At 33.0% G+C, this 11935-nt stretch overlaps 1 pseudogene; it reads left to right on the forward strand.

Annotated features, from left to right (window-relative positions):
• Positions 1-2622: 2622 nt before the first annotated feature.
• LOC107810826 (kirola-like) lies at positions 2623-4379 on the forward strand (annotated as a pseudogene).
• The last annotated feature ends 7556 nt before the right edge of the window (positions 4380-11935 follow it).

Genomic DNA, 11935 nt, shown 5'->3' on the forward strand with positions numbered 1-11935 from the left:
ACTAATAAAAAACATGAGTCGTCATGGATCATGTTTTATACTAGCCACTAATAAAAAACATGAGTTGTCATGGATCATGTTTTATACTAGCTTTTCATGCAGCTAACTAGAACATAATATATTTAATAATATTAATAGTAAAAGCTAGAATATAATCTATATAAAGACTACAGCCTCTCTGCATTTTCTCACTACTTCATTTTCAAAACTTTTCTTCTATACCGTAGAAGAAAATATGTGTGTGAAAGGTAAGTTGATTGCTTCAGTAGAGGTGAAGTGTGGAGGCCACCCTATTCATGATATTTTTCACACCAATACTCATCATATATCCAATATAAGTCCTGGTAAGGTCCACAAATTTGATATTGATCGAAGGTGAATCTGTAAAAGTTGGTTCGGTTGTTAGCTGAAAATATAACGACGGTATGTAATTCACATTTCTCCTCTCTATGCATATATATTATTTACTTGTATCAACTTCCGCATTTAGGTGTATTTAGTATGTAAAGAAATCTTTCTTCAAAGAAATATTTTTCGTGAAAACATTATTTGATGATTTTTTGGTTATCATAAAATATTTTACCTCAAATTAAAGGGGAAAATCTTGTTGACGGAAGTCACTTTTCTTAAAACTATCTTGATGTTTACCCTCATTTTACTTGCTCCATCTAACACATATTAGACATATTATTGATAACACTCAAAAACTTCTTAACACTCTCTTTGCTAATATTATTACTAGCATTCAATATAATATATACGTAAAATATTTTTCACCCACCAATTACCAAGTACTGAAAATATTTACCAAATATTTTTTAAAAATATTTCTCAAAGAAAATTCCTTTCATCGTACCAAACACAACATAATCAAATTTAAGCTTTTTTCCCTACTCATTCAATAATTTTCCACAATGTCAAATGTTCTTTTAAGATTTTTAACGATAATTCTATTCAGGAAAAAGTATAGCACGTACAATCTTCCCGAGCTTCAAATAATATTTGTAGAAAATGAAATTGAAAAACAAAGGAAAAACAAAAGAAATGAGAAGAAAATATGTTATTCTGGATGTTTATATCTTTTATATGAGGAATTGAACAGTTGAACATAGAGTAACATCTCTTGTATTTTTTAATTTTATTGATTATAGATGGAAATGATAATATATGTAAGCAAGTGATTTAGCGGTGTGCTATTCTCATTCTTTTTCAGCCATTTGTTTTTTGGGTTTATCAAGTAGTTATATGGGGACTAAGATTTATAAACGGTTCCTAATGCAGTATTGATTAATAGCCAGTCAAATTGTGTCTTGTACAATTTAGTTGTTAGCTATACTTTAGTGAAAATGCATATGAAACTAGCTCAAATAAGAGCTGAAACTAAACCTGAAATTTTTCAAGACACAGAGAACTAACCTGCACCACTATTTTCAATCTCCGGAGCGAGATGCGCATTTTCTAAGGTCCTTCACGAGGGTTTCTTGATTGTCCTGTCTTTAGAGATGCTAGTGAATGTAGCTGAGATGTGTGCTCAGTGGTGGATTAGGCATAAAGGATGAACAAGTAAAAGTTTCGAGGGTAACTCAAGAAGATTTGAAATCAGACAGTAAAAAAGTGAAAAAAGGGAAACCAGAGCTTTCATTGGAGGGAAATGTTTAATCCGTGACGTTCCGCATTCGGTGCCCACCGAGCATGGTAAATCGGCGGCTGACACGAGTCCAAAGTCAGTACGACACGATTGATGGGATGTTTCGCTGACTAGTCTAACCCGTTTGTAGTGTACGGAGGAAGGAACCGGAGTCAGTTAGTTACTTCTCGTCATTTCGATAAATCTGCTCTCGAAAAAGTGAGGGGACTATCTGTGTACGGGTAAAATCGGGGATAAATTTATCCCCGATTTCCTAGTAAAGAAACGAGAGGAAAGGACGGTTTGACATGGCCTCGAGTAAAGCCGAGGGATTCCACGCATCAGAGCCCGAGGAGGACGATGTCGAATGGTGCACCCGAGACCAGACACGGCCGAGCATTGGGCTCGAGCAGAGTGAATAGCCGAGACTAAGGAAAAAGGCGGTTAGACGAGATAAGCTAGGGGCCAAATATCCACTCTAAATCGGATATTACGGCGCAAATCTCGCCCAGTATCAAACGCGTATCAATGTTTACCGAAATTTTTTTTACCTTATTTAGATTTGTACTAGGATTGAAACTCCCCTACTATATAAAAGGAGATTTTTTTTTAGGACCATTGTTGTCACATATATCTAAGCAATGTAAGTTAATTTTTGTTCTCTGGTTCTTGTTTAAAGTGTTATTTAGCTACTTATTTATTGAGCTGCAACTGAGCCCGTTCCTAAGGCTGGATTAGAACTAATTCCCTACATCCAGCATAAAGCTAGATTTAATCGTTCATCGCATTTGGTTTGATCATTTTGTTTTCCTTGAGTTCAACTATTTACTGTTATTAAATTATTCGTGTTAAATTAAATCACTTATCATTTAAATGACATATAAATTCAATTATTACTTTGCGATAAACACTTTTAACATTTTTAGTTGATTTCCAACTACTCAGTAAACCGTTGATCTTGTTTGCCTAGAATTAGCAGAATTAGCACACGATATAATGCATAGGACCCCACAATATAATGCATATGACCCCACAACAAAATCTTGTATTTTCACGTTTATTACACTGAAAACATCAAAGAAAAAAAGGACCTCGTAGTTGTAAACCTCAATCTTAACTATAAAATGAATATACCTTATAAGCTGTAAGTTTATCTACAGCATTTTTTTAATTAGCGTGCGTACGTAAAAATTCAAATCGAGACAAACTTATAACTTAATACAACCTAATTATATACGAAATGAACTCACACTAACCTTCGTCCCCACTAATTAAAAATCGTGGATCATGCTTTATACTAGCTTTCCATATAGCCAAGTAAAATCTATATAAAGGCTACAACTGCTAAACATTTTCTCACACCACTTTCTTTTCACAACCTTTTGCTACTACGAAAAAGTAAATATGGGAATGAAAGGCAAGTTGATTGCTTCACTAGAAGTGAAGTGTGGAGGACATTTGGTTCATGATATTTTTCACACTAATACTCATCATTTACCCAATATATGCCCCGGTAAGCTCAACGGTTTTGAGATTCATGAAGGAGGAAGCGTAAAGGTTGGTTCGGTAGTTAGCTGGAAATATAACGACGGTAATACACATTTTCCTTCCTCTCTCTATATTATTACTTGCATCAATTAATATTTTTACATTTAGTTGTGTTCGATAGGACGGGGTCATTTTTCAAGAAAATACGTTTTAGTTACCATAAAATGTAGTCCAAGAAAATCATTTTGCAACAAAAGGGGAAAAAAAACATCTTACCATTTCCTTAACTCGCTTAACTTTTAACTTCATATGACATACTCCAACTAACAGTTAGATGTTATTATTAATCATTTGTACTCAGGAACTTTTATCAAAATACTCTCCAATTTGATTAATATATCGTTTGCAAAATATTTTTTTCAGTCACTAAAACAAACAACAACAAATATGTTTTCAAACATTTTTCAGGACAAAACTTCTTTCACGAAAAATTATTTCAATATCGTACCAAACACAATATTATCAGATTTATGCTTTTCCCTACGAATTCCCATATATTCCACAATGTCACTAGTTCTTTTGAAAGTTTTAACGATAATTCCATTCAGGATAAAAAGTAGACAATCCAATCTTTGTGATCGAGCTTCAGATATATCTTGGGCCACTTTGCAAACGGAGGATAAATCTTCTCTATATTGTATACTCTAGGGATAAATTTGGCCATTTTTCTTTTTTATATGAGGAACTGGACAATTAAACTATGAGTAACATCTCTTGTATTTTTGGGATTGCAGATGGAAAAGATAAGATTTCTAAGCAAGTGATTGAAGCTATCGATCATCATCAATCACTTGGAAAGTAATTGGAGGAGATCTATTAGAGTTGTACAATTCCTTCACTATTATCACATCCCATGACCACCAATGGACTACATGGACATTTGTGTACGAGAAGAAAACTGAAGAAATCCCAGAGCCTCTCGTTCTCTTGGGTTTAGCCGTCGGCGTGACCAAAGATATCGAGTGTCACCTTCTCAAGTAATAGAAAATCTATGCTATTCAGTGGCTCATAGCCATATATTTGGCAATATTGGCAGCTAGTTATTATAACTTGCCTGTGAAATAAATAATTTTGTGTATGAAGAAAATATTATATATGCCACTCTCCTCCTATGGATGTATTTCTGATGGTCAATATATATGTTAAGATATTATGTATTTTGCAAGTTTGATATTTACCTTTAACAATGATGATATATTTATCAGTGTGTGACGTTCTTTTTCTCAACCATCTTTTTGGGGTTCCCCCGGTAGTTATATGGGGACTAAGATATACAGAGGTTCATTATGAAGTAATTAACTTATCATGAGATTAAGTTGTAAACACCTAAAGAATTAATAACTTATACATCGACAGTGTAAAGAAATTTTTATACTATCTAGTCCTCTAAAAGATATCTACTGGTAATCCTTCATAAAAAATGGAATCTAGATGTAAGACATGTTATCCTTTACGCAAGTAAAGGTTACTTGATAATATACATTAAATTACAATGTCATTGTATATAAGTTTGATGATGTTGTGAAATCTATTTTCATCACCCGTTTTGGAAAGTCTACCTATGATTTTTGTGAATACGAGAGACTTCGCCGCAGTAATGTTGCCTTTCATGTAGAATCATTAAATTGGTTATTTCAAAAAGGAAAGGAAAAATGTATTAGCCCTTAGGAAAAGCTTTCACTAAGAATATTTAGAATTTCATGAATGAATATTTCATTCTTTGGGACCTCAGAATGGGATTCGATAAATACAAGTAGTAGTAAAGTAAAAAATGTGCGTTGTGGATAAGGTTCTCTACTTGCTAAACATAGCTAATTAAATCTATATAAGGACTACAATATATGAACATTTTCTCACCACTTTCTCTTCACAACATTTTGCTATACGAAGAAGAAAATATGGCTCTGAAAAACGACTGCTTCACTAGAGGTGGAGTGGGGAGGACACTTGTTTCATGACCTTTATCAAAATAATCCTCATCAATTAAGTCTTAAATTGATTGGGTATTTGTTCATTTCAAATGTTATTTCAATTTTCTTAGTTGGTTCTCTACTAAATCTCTATCTTTCTATCCTTTTATTTGTGTTCTTGTTATTTTGCTTCCGCGTTCGTATCATTTTTTCTATAGATACAAAAAGTAGCTACAGTTTTCTTATATAAAATATATACAAATTCTGTCAAAATATATAATTTATATACACTTTATATACAACTTTTGCTATACATAATTTGGTCAATACATACCGCTTATATACTACTTTATATAACTTTTTGTTGTACAGAAATCGGTCAAACACATACGATTTATGGATAACTTGCATACAACTTGCATGATTAGTTAGTTATATATATTTTGTATGTTATTTATCCACCCGACATACGAAATACATACAATTTATTTATGTTAATTCTTTTCGAGTTTCAATATGAAATTACAACCAAACCAATTCGAATCTTCATCAAACTTCTCCAAACTTGAGATATAACTTCAAAGGATAATTTCCAATCATTTACAACACCACCCAATCCAAATACATAATAAAGCCGCAAAACTCAATTTTCTAATATAAATTTTTTTAATGAATAACAATTGAGTTTAACTAATCTCATTGACTTTGTTTATGCTGTGACCTGTGAAGATCAAAACAAGATTTATGTGCTTCAAATCTTGAAAACGGTATCATCAAAGTCATTGTCATTTACTAATTCTACAAAAGCTTTTGTCAGATATGACTTCAGATCATTGATTTAAATGTCTATTAGAGTCTTGCCAAATACGAGTACATTATTGAAGCGTCTATAATTGCACTGATTTAATATCTACAATTTCAAACAACTTTATTGTCACATTATTGAAGCGTTTAAATAGCTTGGGTGAAGAGGTTTAAATTTGGAGGAGGAAGAAGAGAGAAAAAATGGGGAAGAGTGAAGCCTAATACATTACTTTGTGTATAATTTCATATAAGATATATAATTAAATGAGAACCTCTTAAATAGTAGTAGTAATTAGATTCATAATGTAATATAGATGAGTAAAACTTCCATTCTATAAATATTTAGTATAACGAGGTGTTTTGTGGCTGTAATACAACATATTTTAATCCTCTCAGTCTCACGGTAGGCATAGTCGGGTAGATATTTAAGGAAAATAAAATATAAACAAATAGATATGCGACACCTTAAGATATTAGAAGTTGGCCAAGAAATTTAAATGAATAGACAAAAGATTTGCTTTTTAAGTCTCGTTGCTCTAGTGGCAAGCACACTCCACTTCCAACTAAGAGGTTGTGAGTTTGAGTCACTCCAAGAGCAAGGTGGGAGTTCTTGGAGGGATGGAGTCGAGGGTCTATCGGAAACAGACTCTCTATCCCAGAATAGGGGTAAGATCTGCGTACACACTACCCTCCCAGACCATACTAGTAGAATTATATTGAGTTTGTTCCTATAATAAGATGTCGCTTAAATCTTATTACTCCCTCCATTGCATTTTATGGAAGCTATTATTTTTTGTGGAGTTGTACTATTTTTTTTCTTTGATTATAGTTTTCTTAATTTTTTTAAATGTTTTGAATCACTAGCTATGTAGTACTGTTCCTGTAATTTATAAATATGTAACTTTTTTAAAAACAAAATGAAGAATCTATACTAAATCAAGTGTTTTGACCCTCCTGTTACGTAAATTGGGACAAAGGAAGTACTCGATAATATCAACATTTTGCAGTGCCCTTCTCCTTTTTTTTCCCCTTCTCTTGGGGTAAGGTATGTATGTAGAAGGAAAAGAAAAAAAAAGAAATACCTTCCAATTTACTGCTTCTCTTTTAAGAACATGGAATAAGAGGTTGGTACAGTGGTAAGCATCTTAGGTTAGTGAGTTTGAGTCACCCCAAAAGCAAGATGGACAGTTCTTGAAAGGAGGGAGTCGATGATATATCGAAAATAATTTTTCTATCCAAGGGTAAGGGTAAGGTTTGCGTACACACTACCCTCCCTAGACCCAACTAGTAGATTTACTGGGTTTGTTGTTTTCTTTAAGAACATGGAAAATCTTACTAATAGATGACTGTTTCTATCTATTAGTAACTCACATCTTTACCTTGTTTAATAATTCACGTCTCTATCCTGTCTGCCACCTTGAAAATATATGATTGTTTCTATATAATAATTAAGCAATCAATGTATAAGATTGTTTTTTTTTCATTCCTCTTAATCTAATATACTCTCTGTTCTGTTCGGTAATTTGACTCGGCACGAAATTTAAAAAAAGAAGAAGACTTTTGAAATTTGTGGTTTTAAAAACTTAAGGGGTAAAAACTTTGTGGGGCCATGACATTTGTGTGGTTATAAAAGTTTTTCAGTAAGGGTAAAATGGATAAAATGAAGAATTTAATGTTGAATTATTTCCAAATTTAGAAATGTGTCATTTATTTTGGAATATATTAAAAAGGAAGGTACCCCGTCTAATTTGAAACGGAGGGAGTAATATATATATATATATATATATATATATATATATATATATATATATATATATATATATATATATATATATAAATTAAATAATTAATTTTTTTTTAACCAGTGCTTTATTTTTGCGTGGAGTAAGTTAAGTAGCTAGATTGGTCATCTATATAATATTTGTTCCTCACCAATTATTACTACAATTAATAACATGAACAAATTGTTTCATGGACAATGCATCATTTTCCCTTATAAATCACGTATCTAAATCTCTTTCTCCACCTTAAATAGATATAAGAATATTTTTTAATATTGTATCTTATTAAGGATCAATATTTTTTATAAACAGAGTTTTCTTCTCGTTTTCCGCTTTGAGTAAGGTACATGTATTAGGTAGATTGGTTTTAAAGTTCTACCTCCCACCTAACTCCTTGACTTATCTCATGAATAATGCAGCGTGTTCCGACCCATATAATTCATATCTCCATCTCTTTTTCTACCTTGAATATATATAATATTGTTATGAAGTTAAGCTAAAAGAACAAAAGAATATAGAGAGAAATAACAACTTTTAAATAACAATAATAGTAAAACTAATTCATACTTTTCTGAGACTTGAGTAAAGAATCTCTTAGTTGAAAGTCTCAAACTTGACTATAAAATGATGGCAAGCTGTAAACTTTATCTTCCACTTTTTTAAAAAGAAAATGTCTAAGTTTACCCATAGAGTATTCAATTTAGCGCAGATTTATCCTCAGACAAAAGGTGGCCTATTCATACCAGGTTCAAATTTACACTTTTTGGCTAACTCAAGTAAAATATCTAAAATAAAAATTTGTTTTTCTATTTTTTTGTTTTAAAAAAATCCTAATATATTTAGTTAATCCCTCTTATCTATCCAACACTATTTTTTATCTTCCTCTCTCATTTTTTAACTCATTAGCCGCCCCTTTTTCCCTTACTCTCTTCACTCTTCAATTCTTCTTACACAAATACATTCACACACATATACCACAGCTTCACGTCTTCATGCATGAAGTCCTTTACCAGATTTATAAAAGGAGTGTTTCATCTATTGAAAATATTTTCACTGGAGACGACCGTGATTTTGTTGGTCGCAACTGAAACCAACCGAAAATACCGAATAATCGAAACCGAAATAAAAATATTTTCGGTTCGGACCGAAATATGCCCACCCCTAGTTGCTACCGATAGAAAAGCAGGAGGGGGATGGGGTAGGTCTACTAGTTGGATTAGGAGTTAATTAAAATTCCAGGTGACATTTAATTCACTTTCGTTAGACGAAAGGGGTAAATTAGAACTATTTGTATAACGGAAGGGGTACGAATATGCTGCTTTTTTAAGGGAAGACAAATCCGCTCTTACTTTTGCGGAAAAATTAGGTCTTTCCCAAATGGTTAAAATTTTATGGTAAGGAAAACATTAACCTAGCAAGACCTAATTATACACGTAATGAGCTGACATTAATCTTCCATCTCCACTAATTAAAAGCATGAGTTGTCATGGATCATGTTTTATACTAGCTTTTCATGCAGCTAACTAGAATATGGGTGTTTATCGGGCGTTTAGGCGGATAATTACGCTTAACGGTTCGACTTATCGGTTATCAGATTATAAATGTAGTAATCCGCTAGCCATCCAATAAGACAACTGGTGGATTAGTATCAGATTAACGATTATCGGGCGGTTATCGGACGGTTTATCGGCTAAACCAAATAAAATTTTTTTTGAAGAATCATTCAATCAATACTAAACGGTTTCAAATCAATACCAAATTTTTAATATTATCTAATATCTAACAGTATTTTGAATTGAAAAGTTTTCATCCAAGTTCCAATTTAGTTTATATTCAAGACTATTCATACATGTATGAATCAATCAAACTTTTAGTAATATTCGTTCTTCACAAGAAATCCATATTGAAAAACCCAAAAACCAGAAAATCAGACTTTAATTTGTTAGATGCATGCAAAAAAAAGGACATAAAATCACACAATCCAGCTATTACGGATAAAATCATCGGACAACAAATTACTTTCAATAGTACTTTATATACATAGAGAGGTAAAAGTATAAATATAAAAATTCTTAACGGATTAACGGTTTACCCGCGAAATGCTTGTAATTGATGCGACTAGTAAAGATGGCAGAGCCTTGATTACTATGGAGTTTTGACTGATATACTTGAATTGCAATTCGTCCCGGTAGAAGAGTAATTTTGTTTCAATGTAGTTGGTTTGACGTGAATTCCCGGTAGAAGAGTAATTTTGTTTCAATGTAGTTGGTTTGACGTGAATAATGAAACAATGGGAGTATTAGTATAAACAAGAAAATCCTACACAAAATACGCGAAAAAGAATGGACGAGGTAAAACATCTTTTATGTATTAGTATATTAACGTGTACCTCCTGATTTACATGATTTTTTTGCTAATACATTATTTTCATCATGTCTTTCTTATTTTGTTTTCTTTTGACTCTTTGTAGTTTAATGTGAAACAATCAAAGACAGAAAGTAATTAAGATCGGATCCACTACGAATGCTACGAAATATGGCTTCCTTCTGCCAGGTGTCAAAGTATTTATCACGTCCCAAAATCCAACTAGTCATGATGGCACCTAACTCAACTCGCTAGGTAAGGCAATTAACCACTAGCCAACTCCAATGTAATTTAACAATACAATTAATTAAGAGAAATATATGAAACTGATACATTTTCCCAAAAATTGGTAGTACAAATCATGAGCTTCTAAGAATAGAGTATACAAAGCTGGTATGAAGTAAATACATCATCTGTTTGAAAAGTACATAAATAGAGTTATGAATCTAAGGCTATCATGAACAAAAGGCAACAACAACCGGAACGCAGGTACATCTTCAGATTCAGCTCCCAACGAACACAGCAACATCAGCAGCCAACATCTGCATGCAAGGTGCAAAAGTGTAGTGTGAGTACAACCGACCCCATGTACTCAATAAGTAACAAATCTAACCTTAGGTTAAAAGTAGAGACGAACTTATACCAAGGTCGGGTCCCAACTTCAATAACCAACAATAGTTTATAACAACATAAAGCAAGTAATACAAGAAGCAACTCAAAGATAAAATGCTCAGCTAAATCATGATTTCTAAAAATAGTTCTGCCTTTCAAGTATATCAGTAAAAACCCAAATTATTTACCGAAATTGCCAAAAATATGAGTAAGTTTGAAAACAGTAATTTTTCCAAAAATCCTTTCAATAATAGTTAAGATGTCTCATTTTCTTTCCAGATAACGAGTGTAAAACAAATGCATCACTATGCCTATATGTCAACACCTGTGAGAAATTATGACGTGATACCGTACAACATGAGAAAAATACATCTCTATGTATGTATGTCATGTGTGCATGTCAATGCAATACTGTATGTGATGCACCATGCTGACAACCTCATGTGCTCACACTCTCGAATACTCAACCACTCTGTATTGTATATGGCCCATACGGTCCAGGGTAGAGCCATCCCAGAACATATACATCACTGACTATAAGTCACCTAGTACCGAGGAAGGCCAATCCAGCTCTGTGGAGAAGATCCATCTCCAGGTTCACACTCTCAAATACTCAACCACTCGGTACTGTATATGGCCCATACGGACCAGAGAAGATCCATCCCAGAACATATACATCACTGACTATAAGTCACCCAGTACCGAGGAAGGCCAATCCAGCCCTGTGGAGAAGATCCATCTCCATATAATATCAACCGCACTCACTCAGTCATTAATCTCTCAAGTCTCTCTCTCATGGGCTCACAATGTCATGAAAATAGCTCGAAAATAATGATATGATGTATCAATAAATAACAACAGAGATTGAGATATGATATGCATATGAATGCGTATGACTGAGTATGTAATGCAATGAAAGCAGATAACTTAACAACAGAAATGACCTCGGTGGGTCCCAACTGGATAAACATGTAGTTTAAACATAATTTATAGCATGAATCACATTTTGATTACTCTAGTACGTAGAGATTTTATGATTTCAGACAAGTTCAGATAACTACACAGTACAACAGAAATAACTGCCATAGTTTACACGGTGCACGCCCACACACCCGTCACCTAGCATGAGCGTCACCTCTACACCAAATACATAAAATGTATAATCAGGGTTCATACACTCAACTCCAAGATTAGAAGAGTTACTTTCCTTAAACAAGACGAATCCAATGTCGAGCAAGCTAATTAATGCCCGAGAACTTCCATTCTGCGTGTATCAACTCCCGAACAGC

Source organism: Nicotiana tabacum, chromosome 12, assembly GCF_000715075.1.
Source record: "Nicotiana tabacum cultivar K326 chromosome 12, ASM71507v2, whole genome shotgun sequence".
Lineage (NCBI taxonomy): Eukaryota > Viridiplantae > Streptophyta > Magnoliopsida > Solanales > Solanaceae > Nicotiana > Nicotiana tabacum.